The sequence below is a fragment of the Gopherus evgoodei genome, chromosome 8 (assembly GCF_007399415.2).
Source record: "Gopherus evgoodei ecotype Sinaloan lineage chromosome 8, rGopEvg1_v1.p, whole genome shotgun sequence".
Taxonomy (NCBI): domain Eukaryota; kingdom Metazoa; phylum Chordata; order Testudines; family Testudinidae; genus Gopherus; species Gopherus evgoodei.
Window position 1 is genome coordinate 106827682 of NC_044329.1, and position 13214 is coordinate 106840895.

Genomic DNA, 13214 nt, shown 5'->3' on the forward strand with positions numbered 1-13214 from the left:
CTACTACTGTTAACAGCAATGGTGACCCCCTACACATGTGGCAGAAATTAACCAACTGTCCCAACCTGCAGGCATTCACTATCACCTGTAATAATCTCTATCAGAAGGTCAGGTGCAGTCCTCACTCAGTCTCTTTTTATCTCATTTTGCATACTGAGGTTATCTCTCAATTTTTTATTAAGGTCAGTTGGGCCTTACAGGTTTAATTAAATGACGTCCTTACTCACTTTAAAATACATGTAATCTGAAGTGTAGCTATCTAGTCTTTCATTCCTCAGTGGGGATGAATATATGGTTGGTGTGGGTCAGGCAAGGTGAGGAGATAAGAAGAGGTTTTTTGGGGGGTGTGGAGGGAGTCTTACTTCTGTTCTCAGCCTATGAATGTAACTCCCATTAATCTGAAAAAAACACAGGTGATGTCGTGCTGGGAGTCTACTACAGGCCACCTAATCAGGTGGAAGAGGTGGATGAGGCTTTTTTCAAACAACTAACAAAATCATCCAAAGCCCAAGATTTGGTGGTGATGGGGGACTTCAACTATCCAGATATATGTTGGGAAAATAACACTGCGGGGCACAGACTATCCAATAAGTTCCTGGACTGCATTGCAGACAACTTTTTATTTCAGAAAGTTGAAAAAGCTACTGGGGGGAAGCTGTTCTAGACTTGATTTTAACAAATAGGGAGGAACTTGTTGAGAATTTGAAAGTAGAAGGAAGCTTGGGTGAAAGTGATCATGAAATCATAGAATTTGCAATTCTAAGGAAGGGTAGAAGGGAGTACAGCAGAATAGAGACAATGGATTTCAGGAAGGCGGATTTTGGTAAGCTCAGAGAGCTGATAGGTAAGGTCCCATGGGAATTAAGACTGAGGGGAAAAACAACTGAGGAAAGTTGGCAGTTTTTCAAAGGGACACTATTAAGGGCCCAAAAGCAAGTTATTCCGATGGTTAGGAAAGATAGAAAATGTGGCAAAAGACCACCTTGGCTTACCCTTGAGATCTTGCGTGACCTACAAAATAAAAAGGCGTCATATAAAAAATGGAAACTATGTCAGATCACGAAGGATGAATATAGGCAAATAACACAGGAATGCAGAGGCAAGATTAGAAAAGCAAAGGCACAAAATGAACTCAAACTAGCTATGGGAATAAAGGGAAACAAGAAGACTTTTTATCAATACATTAGAAGCAAGAGGAAGACTAAGGACAGGGTAGGCCCACTGCTCAATGAGGAGGGGAAAACAGTAACGGGAGACTTGGAAATGGCAGAGATGCTTAATGACTTCTTTGTTTCAGTCTTCACTGAGAAGTCTGAAGGAATGTCTAGTATAGTGAATGCTTACGGGAAGAGGGTAGGTTTAGAAGAGAAAATAAGAAAAGAGCAAGTAAAAAATCACTTAGAAAAGTTAGATGCCTGCAAGTCACCAGGGCCTGATGAAATGCATCCTAGAATACTCAAGGAGTTAATAGAGGAGGTATCTGAGCCTCTAGCTATTATCTTTGGAAAGTCATGGGAGACGGGAGAGATTCCAGAAGACTGGAAGGGGGCAAATATAGTGCCCATCTATAAAAAGGGAAATAAAAACAACCCGGGAAACTACAGAGCAGTTAGTTTAACTTCTGTGCCAGGGAAGATAATGGAGCAGGTAATCAAAGAAATCATCTGCAAACACTTGGAAGGTGGTAAGGTGATAGGGAATAGCCAGCATGGATTTGTAAAGAACAAATCGTGTCAAACTAATCTGATAGCGTTCTTTGATAGGATAACGAGCCTTGTGGATAAGGGAGAAGCGGTGGATGTGATATACCTAGACTTTAGTAAGGCATTTGATATGGTCTCGCATGATATTCTTATAGATAAACTAGGAAAGTACAATTTAGATGGGGCTACTATAAGGTGGGTGCATAACTGGCTGGATAACCGTACTCAGAGAGTAGTTGTTAATGGCTCCCAATCCTGCTGGAAAGGTATAACAAGTGGGGTTCCGCAGGGGTCTGTTTTGGGACCGGTTCTGTTCAATATCTTCATCAACGATTTAGATGTTGGCATAGAAAGTACGCTTATTAAGTTTGCGGACGATACCAAACTGGGAGGGATTGCAACTGCTTTGGAGGACAGGGTCAAAATTCAAAATGATCTGGACAAATTGGAGAAATGGTCTGAGGTAAACAGGATGAAGTTCAATAAAGATAAATGCAAAGTGCTCCACCTAGGAAGGAACAATCAGTTTCACACATACAGAATGGGAAGAGACTGTCTAGGAAGGAGTATGGCAGAAAGAGATCTAGGGGTCATAGTAGACCACAAGCTTAATATGAGTCAACAGTGTGATACTGTTGCAAAAAAAGCAAACGTGATTCTGGGATGCATTAACAGGTGTGTTGTAAACAAGACACGAGAAGTCATTCTTCCGCTCTAGCCTGCGCTGGTTAGGCCTCAACTGGAGTATTGTGTCCAGTTCTGGGCACCGCATTTCAAGAAAGATGTGGAGAAATTGGAGAGGGTCCAGAGAAGAGCAACAAGAATGATTAAAGGTCTTGAGAACATGACCTATGAAGGAAGGCTGAAGGAATTGGGTTTGTTTAGTTTGGAAAAGAGAAGACTGAGAGGGGACATGATAGCAGTTTTCAGGTATCTAAAAGGGTGTCATCAGGAGGAGGGAGGAAACTTGTTCACCTTAGCCTCCAGTGATAGAACAAGAAGCAATGGGCTTAAACTGCAGCAAGGGAGATTTAGGTTGGACATTAGGAAAAAGTTCCTAACTGTCAGGGTAGTTAAACACTGGAATAGATTGCCTAGGGAAGTTGTGGAATCTCCATCTCTGGAGATATTTAAGAGTAGGTTAGATAAATATCTATTAGGGATGGTCTAGACAGTATTTGGTCCTGCCATGAGGGCAGGGGACTGGACTCGATGACCTCTCGAGGTCCCTTCCAGTCCTAGAGTCTATGAGTCTATGAGTTTCCCAGCTAAATTTCTCCACTTTAGATAAAAATCAGAGCTTCTGGATGTTTATTCAGCACAAACTAAACCTTGAGTGATTCACCCTTTGCTAATCTAATCCAATTTGTGGTCTTGTCTACACAGAAATTGCAGCAATTTTACCAATATCTGTTTCCTGCATTGCTGTTGTTTAACTGCCATAACTACCTCTTAAACCATTTTGAATGAATTAAGTTACAGTAATATAAGGCTCTCTTAAGATGATGTATGTTCAATAGAGCTTCATCCATTTAACTACATTGATTTAGAAACTGATTCAGTGCCATTGGTGTGTGTAGACTGGATTTATTTCTCTCTTCACTACCGGCTCAGGCTGTGTCCGGGGCCAAGTTTCTGAATTGCTCTGTGCCTCAGTTTCCCCATCTGTAATAGGGAGATAATGCAACATACCTTGGTTAAGCACTCTACATTGCTTAGATTTAAGCTAACACACTTGTCTCTACTGTTACTTCCCTCCTCTACACATCCCAGATGTGAGTTTATTCATCTGTTGCATGGTGTTAAAATCCTAGGTTGGGAGCTCCCGGGCCAGGGACTATCTTTGTGTTATTTGTTTTACACTGCACAATACTGTGGGGCCCTGATTCCTGGCTGAAGTCTTTAAATGTTGTCACAACAATAAAGAATCAAATGGAAGGGGTTATGTAAATGCAGAATATTGTTCTTACTAGAGCTGGTTGGGAATTTACCATCAGGATGGTTTTTCTGTGAAAAATGCCCTTTTTGCAAAAATCAAAATTTTCTGTGAGAAAATTTCAATTATGCAAATCAAAATTGATTCTCTACAGGGAAAATGAAATGAAGGCTCCCTGCCTGGAAAGCGCTTGTCAATTTCAGGCAACTGGGGGGAAGTGGGGAAGGCCCTTAATCAATTATACCTTCTGCCTGCAGGGAGAAAGAGAGAAATTGACACGACTCTTCAAGCAGGCAGCTGGGAAGCCGAAAAATACTATTTCAGGTCTTCCAAAATGGATTCTTTTTCTGGAAATCCCTTCCTGCCAAAAATTGTGGGGTTTTGTTTTTGTACTTTTCCTCCTGATTTGGGATGATTTTTTTTTTCAAAAATGCAAAAGTTTTTGAAGGAAAGGATTTCCATTTTCCAGACAGCTCCAATTCTTACCCTGTATTTTGGTCCCCATTTTATGCTTCAGATTCCCCTCGCCCAATGTGAACTAAGCGATATCCTCAAGCCAGATGGCTAGCCCCAGCCCTTTACCTTATATTTAATGTTCTTCCTCAAAGGGGATAAATATCCACATACAGAGCACTGCAGGAGTTGTATTGAAACAAGGCTGAGAAAATTAAAAAGCATAGGGGTTCTGAGAAGATGGACTGAGACAGCTGCTAACTCCTGTATCCAGTAAAATACTTATGATAAAGCCTTAGAGCTATGACAGTGTCTATTTGTAGATTGGTTATTTTCAAATTCCAGTCTCTGATTTTAGCTGCAGGTGGCTTAATTTCTGGCAAACGATGAGGATACATGTGGAAAGTTTGAGCTGTGAGATATGAGGATAGGTACTGCATGGAGCAGCCTGTTGTTGTTTTGTAAGGAGGTGGGACATACTGCAAGAGAGCTGTAGCTGTATAGATGTACAATTAGCTAATGGACAAGCTACCAGAAGCTGGCACTCAAGAAAATGTAGCATAATTCCTGGGTTTTGTCCAACCAATAAAACTTATTGCATTCCTGTCACCTCTTGCAATTTTATTGTGAAACTTGCAATATTTGGTGTTTTGCTTAAATCCCCAGCTCCTGGAGTCAGGAGATTACCAGAGATTCTCAGCTTTCCTTTATAAAAAAGTATGTTTCTAGCCCTGGTTGTGGAAAAAAAACTAGAAAACATGGCCTTACCACATTGTAAAGGCTCAGAAAGAACCCCAAATGTATCGTTTAAAAAAAACCTCATGATTTTTGAATGGTTGGAGTTGGCAATACAGTGGTATTGTGCACTGCAAATGGCTTCCGTTGTAAAGGTCTACACATCAGCTCTTCCCAGGGTGTGGCTGTAGAGATCAAAGGTCATTTCCATGGTGGAAGGCAGGGCTCTGGATTAGCAGCAGCTGCTTGTGTAAAGGAATAACTGAGTTGTTGCATCAAGTAAACACTAGCACCTGCCTGAGCAGGATCACTCCTTAGGGAGGGAGATAGACAGGGCAGTTGTCTTGGCCCAGGTGCAAAGTGCAGTACCGGGACATTTACAGAGATGCTGCAATGGGTGAAACAGCAGTAAACATAACTGTGGGCAAGTCACTTCCTCTCTCCAGGTCTCCATTTCCCCATCTGTAAAATGGGGATATTTTAACTACCCAGCAGACATGCTGATGTTTCAATAATTTAAAGGCATTAAAAAAAATGTTCTGATCATTTCTAGAATGGGATGGGACGGTATCTATGGGAGGTTGCAGCAGTGCCTCTACTCCAGCTGGCATGACGGGGAGGAGGGCACTCATGTGGGGATTCCCAATTGATGGATCCAGGCAGGCATGGCTCTAGGAGTAGAAGTATTTTTAAATTTTCCATCAAAATGGTTTTTTCATCAAAATTGAAACTGCCCGTTGGTGGGGAGGAAGATGGGATTGTGAAAAAAAATTCAATTTTCAGTTGCTGAAAGGCAAAACAAGTTTTTGATTTGCCAATTTATTTCCTTTTTCTAAAAAGCATTCATGGCAGACGGGACCCCTCACCATTTCCTGATCACCTGTGCCAAGTAGTCTCATGCCCCGTACTCCCCTCTTTAGAACCCTATTCACATCCAACACAAAGCCCACCTCCCAGGCCCCATAGGCTTCATTGACCCCTTTGGTCCATGCAGCTTTATCATGGCATTTGCACAATGCGGGTAGATTTTGTGCAGTGTCCTTCACCCAGAGGTAGATTTCACCCTAGTTTATTAATCTAGGCCAGGTGGCTAGCAGATTTACAACAGAAGCTACATTGTGGTGGTAGTGGCACCAAACCCTCTAAAAAGAAATTGGCATTCACTAATTGCTGCTATTAAAAGTAATAAACTGACAAAAATACATTCAAATACTAACTATTGCCATTTTAGAAATACAGCAGATTTCTCTCTGCATTGAAAATACAGCAGTTGTCATTCCTGTTTATTGGGAACAAATATGTTCACATGTGCTCAAACATAAAAATCATACACTTATATACTGGCACACAGGAAACATTTTTAGTACACACACTGATACATATTATTACCTCTAGCGTCCCTTCTTTATGAACCCAGCACCCCCTCTGGTGGTGAATTTGAACAGTTGCGATGAAATAACTCATACCTCCAGAGACCGAATGGTTCTTGCTTCCAGAGGCACAGCTAAAAATCTAGCAGTCAGGACTTTTCCAGGTAGTGGATTTTCACACGCTAGCACGACAAACAACTCTCTTGCCCCACTGCAAGGTAAATATATGTGTATTTTTAAAATGAAATTGAACTGTAGGGTACATGGGTGACAGACACATTGGAACATTTACAATTACATAATCTTAGTCTGTTAGTCTATAAAGTGCCGCAGGACTCTGCTGCTTTTACATAATCTTACTGTTTGTTCAGAGTTTGCTTATGGATGAAACCTTGTTCTAGAATATAGAACAGATGCTGCAGGCATCCATTATGTATTTTTGCAATTAGCAGAAAGTCCTGGTACTTCTCTTGAAGAACATGCATAATTGTGTGAGATGTTTATTGCTGGGTGCTGCCTCCTACCCCTGGCAAAAGCAGCATCCCAGATTCATGGACCCTTTACAAGAAGTCACATACTATAGGCAAGATGGGTGGTCTTCTTTCTGAATAACATTTGAAGCCCTAACATCAGCATTACAGGGAGGTAGTTAAAATCGGTTTCTTTCTTTCCATGGAAAATTTCAGTGAAACGGGGGTAGGGGGGGAGTTGGGGGGGGGGAGAGTTTTGCTACACCTTGCAGGGAAATTGTTGCTTTCTTCAACAGAAATTCAAATGTCAAAACATTTCAGTCAAAATTCAAGAAGTTTTTATTTGAAAATGCTTCCACAGTGCGTCATGGTCTCATTTTCTCCTATGGTCTGGCCTCCTTCGTTTGATTGTCCCCCTTTGGGTGAGGGTGGTGCATCATGGGAGACCCTGGTCATGGCCTATCATGGAAGGTGTAGTCCAGCCTGTTCTATGCTGGGGAAATATGAGGCACTGGCACTACATCTCTCATGATGCACTGCGGCATCATTTCCAAATGGAACTTTTTCGATGGGGAGCAGTCAGCTGATTTCAGGGAAAAAATCCAAATTTTACATTGAGCTGAAAACCCATTTTTTTGTTGCAAAGGCTTTTCAATGGAAAATTCCACCCTAGTATAAGGAAAGCAAACTAGAATGATGGCCAGAGAACAGGTGGGAGTTCATGGGAGTCTAATGTCTGTATTAGAGACGTGTAACCATCCCAAAGAAGTAAGGTGGCTTGGTCTTTGGGAAGGATGTTGGCCAAGTGGTAACCTGGTAAACCTTACCATATGATCCCCTGAGTACAAGCCAACATGGCTAAAGGAGGACCACCTTCTCTCCACCTAATCATAACTAAGGAAATTCTACAGCAATACATGGAGTGGGAAAGATGTCCTGTAGAAAAGTGGGTGAACATATAGCATGAGAGCAGCTATTTACAAAGTAAATTTAGGCACCTGCAAATTGAATGGTCCGATTCTCAGGGATTTCCCAGCTCTCACAGATCCAGAGGACACCCCGGGGGGCTGTAGATGCTCAATGCCTCTGAAAACCAGGCTCCGTTGGTTTAGGTGCCTAACTTCAAGAATCCTAGGTTGTAAATTTTGGCCTAGCTTCTTTAAAAGTTGCTTGTTTTGCTTCAACAAAGGGGACTTATCCAAGAGAGAAAAATATGGGGTGGGAGAATCAGAGGTGAGCAAAAAACAAATAGTGCAGGAAAACTGCTATATGAAGAATACTGCAAAATCCAAGTTCTGCTTGGTTAGACCAGAACACAATTAAGGCTTCTGTTTATTCCAGCTTTGTCACAGAGTTTAAGGCCAGAAAGGGCCACACGATCTTCTAGTGTGACCTAAAGGAGGTTGAGGAGCTACCAAAGCCCAGCACCGAACCAGAGACCATAAAATCTTCAGGCTAATGCATGCCCAACTGAGCTATGCTTTATGTGCTCCTGTGATTGAAAGGTGTGATCTGAGCATAGTGTAGAAAATCAGGAGCAAACAAGTGTCTTATCCGAGCTTTGGAAGTGACTCATTAGATCAGCCATCCTGGGTCAGACCAGTGGTCCATCTAGCCCAGTAACTTATCTTCCAACAGTGGCCAGTGCCAGATGTTTTAAAGGGAAAAAACAGAACAAGGCAATTAACGAGTGATCCATCCCTTGTCCAGTCCCAGCTTCTGGCAGTTGGAGGTTTAGAGACACACACAGCATGGAATTGCAACCCTAACCATCTTGGCTAATAGCCATTGATGGACCTATCCTCCAGGAATTTATCTAATTTTTTTTAACCCAGTTATACTTTTGTCCTTCACAACACCCCCTGCCAACACGTTGCATGAAGTACTTCCTTAGGTTTAACTGCTATTAACTTTATTGAGTGACCCCTGGTTCTTGAGTTATGTGAAGAGGCAAATAACACTTCTTTATTCACTTTCTCCCCACCAGTCATGATTTTAAACACCTCTTGCATATCCCCCCTTAGTCATTTCTTTTCCAAGATGAACAGACCATCTTTTTAATCTCTCCTCATATGGAAGCTGTTCCATACCCCTTAATCATTTTTGTTACCCTTCTCTGTACCTTTTCAATTTTAGTACATCTTTTTTGAGATAGGGCAACCAGAACCGCACAGTTTCCAAGGTGTAGGTGTTTCAGATTTAGATAGTAGTATTACGATATTTTCAATCTTATTATCTATCCCTTTCCTCCTGGTTCCTAATATTGTTAGCTCTTTAGACTGCCGCTGCACATTGAGATGTTTTCAGATAATTCTCCATGATGACTCCAAGATATTTTTTGAGTGGTAACAGATAATTTAGACCCCAAAATTTTGTATGTATATCTTGGATTATGTTTTCCAGTGTCCATTGCTTGGCACGTCTCAACATTTAATTTCATCTGTCATTTAGTTGTCCAGTCACTGAGTATTGTGAGATCCCTCTTCTGAAGTAGCTTTGGACTTAGCTATCTCAGCTTCTTCAACCAGAGTGAAATTCACCCCTATGCAAAGTGCCAACACGAGGTTTAGATATTGCTTCAAATCTTATTTTAGAATCTTATGTAATACAGAGGGCTTTACTTGGTTCTCCGCGCAGATGTGAATTTCACCTTCATTAAACACTGACTTGACTGAATTCAACTGAGTTATTCCGGATATAGGCCAGATTAGCACAGAAAGAGTTTAGGCCTCGAGACTTTTTGTTACCATTATTTAAGCAGCAGTGACTGTGCTCAGAGCTGCACACAGGAGAAAGACAATCTGAGCCCAAAGCAGCCTACAATCTAAATGAAAGCCTAGTAGAATTTTAACACTGGCTACAATGAATGGCCAGAGAAGGGATTAGGCCTAAAGTAACGTAGAATTTACCAAAAATTTTAAATATGTGCTATGTATTTAACTTCCAAATCACTTTTCAATGACTGCTTAATTTTGTGATGAAAATAAGTATCATCCCACTACTAAGGAGTCTCTATATGTAAAGTGAGGAAGACTGCAACTAACTGTATATGGTATCAATACACCATACCTTAAGAAGGCATCATAGAATACAATCATATCTAAATGAAATTGCAGAGGAAATTTAGGTTGGAAGGACATAATTACCTGTGTTGGAATTTAGAATGGGCCTCAGCATTGGCACTTGTATGAATGTGAGATAAATATTACAGGCTATTTCAGGACCTCAACTGTGTCTCTAGAAGACCTCCTACCAATCTGAGGTATTGATTCTGCATTGAATCAGACAAGCAGACCACCACCTAATGAACCACCAATACCCCCTTCCTGCAGTACTCAGGTGTTCCCTGAGGGGCTTTGAGGTCTGCTATACACGAAGGTTTGCCGGCATAGCTATGGTTGCGATGGATGTGATTATTTGCCAACATGACTAATGTGTAATCTTTAATTATAATGGTGAAAAAAAGTCCTTTTGCCATCATAGCTTATTTTGCTTAAGGAAACACGCATAAGCTGTAGCAGCAAAAAGGACTTTTTTGCCAGTATAAACTGCATCTACTCTGGGAAAGCTCGTCAGCAGAACTATATTGGCAAACCTTTTCAGTGTAGCCAAGGCCTTAGACACATACAGCTTCACATCTGAGATCTGACATGATTCCAGCACAAGGAGATGGCTGAAGCCACCACTTATGGAGTCTAACAAAGGTTGTTAGCTTTGAGCCCAAGGGACTCCGCTGTATACTTTCATGCCACTTTTTCATACTCATGGATTAAGCTGACTTCATTGAACCATTCAGTAGATTTTTTTTTGACACACTATTTGAATGTCACATTTCCTGTGCTACTTGCAGAGAAACCCACGTGTCTTTTCCATTTCCTAAAAAAGAGTGAACACTTTCATTCTCCAAAAGGAGAGAACAAATCAAGAGGCGGGCACAAATCATTTGTGCTGGCTCCACATTTTCCAAGAGCTGTCTTCCTTCAGTCATTATTACAAAAAACAAAACTATACAAACAACTGTGTATGTCTGTGTGTATGTTATGAGCAGCACAAATCAGTATTTGCTTTAGGGTTAAATGGTAAATTGTGTTTAAAGAATGTTCCAGACAAAAGCAAACTTTTGAGCACATCCCTCTTTCTATCATGTGTCAAAGGGGAAGAGAAAAATTCTGCTATTGCCAGTAACTACAATAATAAACCTGGATTTAAAAATAGGCTGGAATTGATACTCCTGGTTAATAAATCCTTCATCAAGAGTGCCTCTGTCTGTCTTCATCTCATTCAGTCCAGGTATTACAGCCTCAGCCCAAAGTCGAATTTGCCATGGCAGCTGGTTGGATTTCAAAGGGACTGGGATGATGAATGAAGACACGGGGTGAATTGTGCCCTTCTGGTTCTTCATTTTTATTCACAGAAGGTTCTCTGGCACAGTATACGCCGGAAAAGAGATGATAGACACTGTCTATTTGCCGTTAGCCTAACAGGTAAACATCTGAAAACTAAGCTTCCAGGAAAGCTTAAATCCTATTTATGATGTAGGATTTATGGGCTCTATGAGGCTTTCCATTGTAATGCTCAGATACTGGGCTGCCTTTTGGTTCTCTCACGCTCATTCACTTCAGTCCAAGCACAATGGATTGTGGCACGCTAAACATACAGGGAACACTGATGTACACCTATGTAATGTCTGCTATGTGTCAATTTGAAGATGCAACAGGCTCATAGGGGCATTTCTGATCTCATTTGCACTGGAGAAAACACAGAGTAACATTTATAAACAGAGACTTTATATTATATAATTAGAAGTATCAACTAAATACTAGTATAATAAACTCTACAACAGCTTGATATGGGACAGTGGATCTCCCTCACTTGTGTCAGTGAAAGGGAGCGTGCTCTGAAGACACTGATCAACAGTACTAGAATTTATTTGAATACCTCTCCTGTCCTCTTTTCCCAGGTATATCCTTCCCACTACCAAAGAATTGTAAATTGTGAAGGTTAAGGGGGGGGGGGCACATCAGGCAGCAGCAAGCGAGGTCCTGAACCCTGTTAAAATTTTTACAAAGTACTGTACGGAAACTGAGTGAATCCCCATAGCTGCTTGGCTAGTGCAATCTACAGTCATTGACTGGCTAAGAGAAGGTACACATTCTATTATTTTTGTTGCTTTGTCTCCTGTACCCTTCACTCTTACTTGCTTGTTTATTATACCCACCTGTTATATCTTGTGTTTTAGGATATAAACTCTTAAGAGGCAGGGTCTGTGATTGTGTGTTTGTACAGCACCTAGCACAATACGGCCCCAACCTGGTTGGCCCCTAAGTGCTACAGCACTATAAATCTGTGTCCTGGAGAAACAACCTAGTCTAGGTGAGGGACCAGGTACTGGCTTCCTCTGAGCACAGACTGCCAACTCTGTTCTAGGCAGTCCTTTTGAACCTACTGGCATCATATAAAGACAGCACTGATATAAAATTCATTTCAGCAAGGACTTCAAGTCATGTTTGAAGTAGAAATCTAGTCTCCTAGAATGTCACCTTTCCAGCTGAATAAAATATTCATGGCCGACTGCTGCAGTTTGAGCTATGGTTTTCCATGCAAATAATTAAAACTCTCCTCACTCAACTCAGTTCCTCCTGGTTAGCTGTGAACAAGTTGAGACAGCAGCATAAATCAAAGTACTTTGCAGAATAACTCAGTGTTACACTCATGACCTCTCTTTTTAGGTTCATGACAAACACTCCTGATGGGAATACACGGTAAAGTAACCAATAACCAACTCTCTGTTTACATTATCCTCTGATGATTTCTTCATTTTAAAGCTGGAAACTTTTAGCATTGAATCTCAACTCAAGAAGGGATTTCAGCAATTGAACACCTAAACCAGACCTTTGGCAGTTCCTGACATCAAGAATTAAGACCTCCAAGCAGACCCCATTTGAGGGGGGGAAAGTTGGGGGCTCAATGAACCAATCTTACTCCCGCTGACATCAGTGAGGTTTTGCCATTCATGTCCACTGAAGCAGTTGAGGACTAAACCTAAAAGCAAGTTCATCAGCCTTGCTGCATCTGAAATAGTGCCTTTAAAGCTACAAAGAGAAAAATACAACTCTTCAGTGGAAAAATGAATCACAAATGTCTCATCTAGAGCCAATAATGGGGTTCTATTGAGGAAACCAGATTTATGGGGCATCTAAGACTCAACAGGCTGCACACGGGGCTGACACACTTAGAGAAGACCAAGTGCCGTTAAAAAAAATTATGGGGGAACTCAGACAGCGAAAGGACATCCATAGCTGCTCAAAGGTGAAAAGTTCCCTTGAGAGCACAGAGATGGCTACAGGAGCTTGCAGTGCCTTAGCACCAAAGAGAGCAGCTGATGGTTGAATAAAGCTCTGGGGGGTCGGGGGCGGAAGGGGAAGAAATATGATCCCTTTGATAGCAGATGTAGACCAGAAACTGCTTTTTTGATCCATGTCCCAACACTGATGGGTCCTTTTTCTTTCACAGATGGATCAGATGAATTATCACTACATGATTAGAT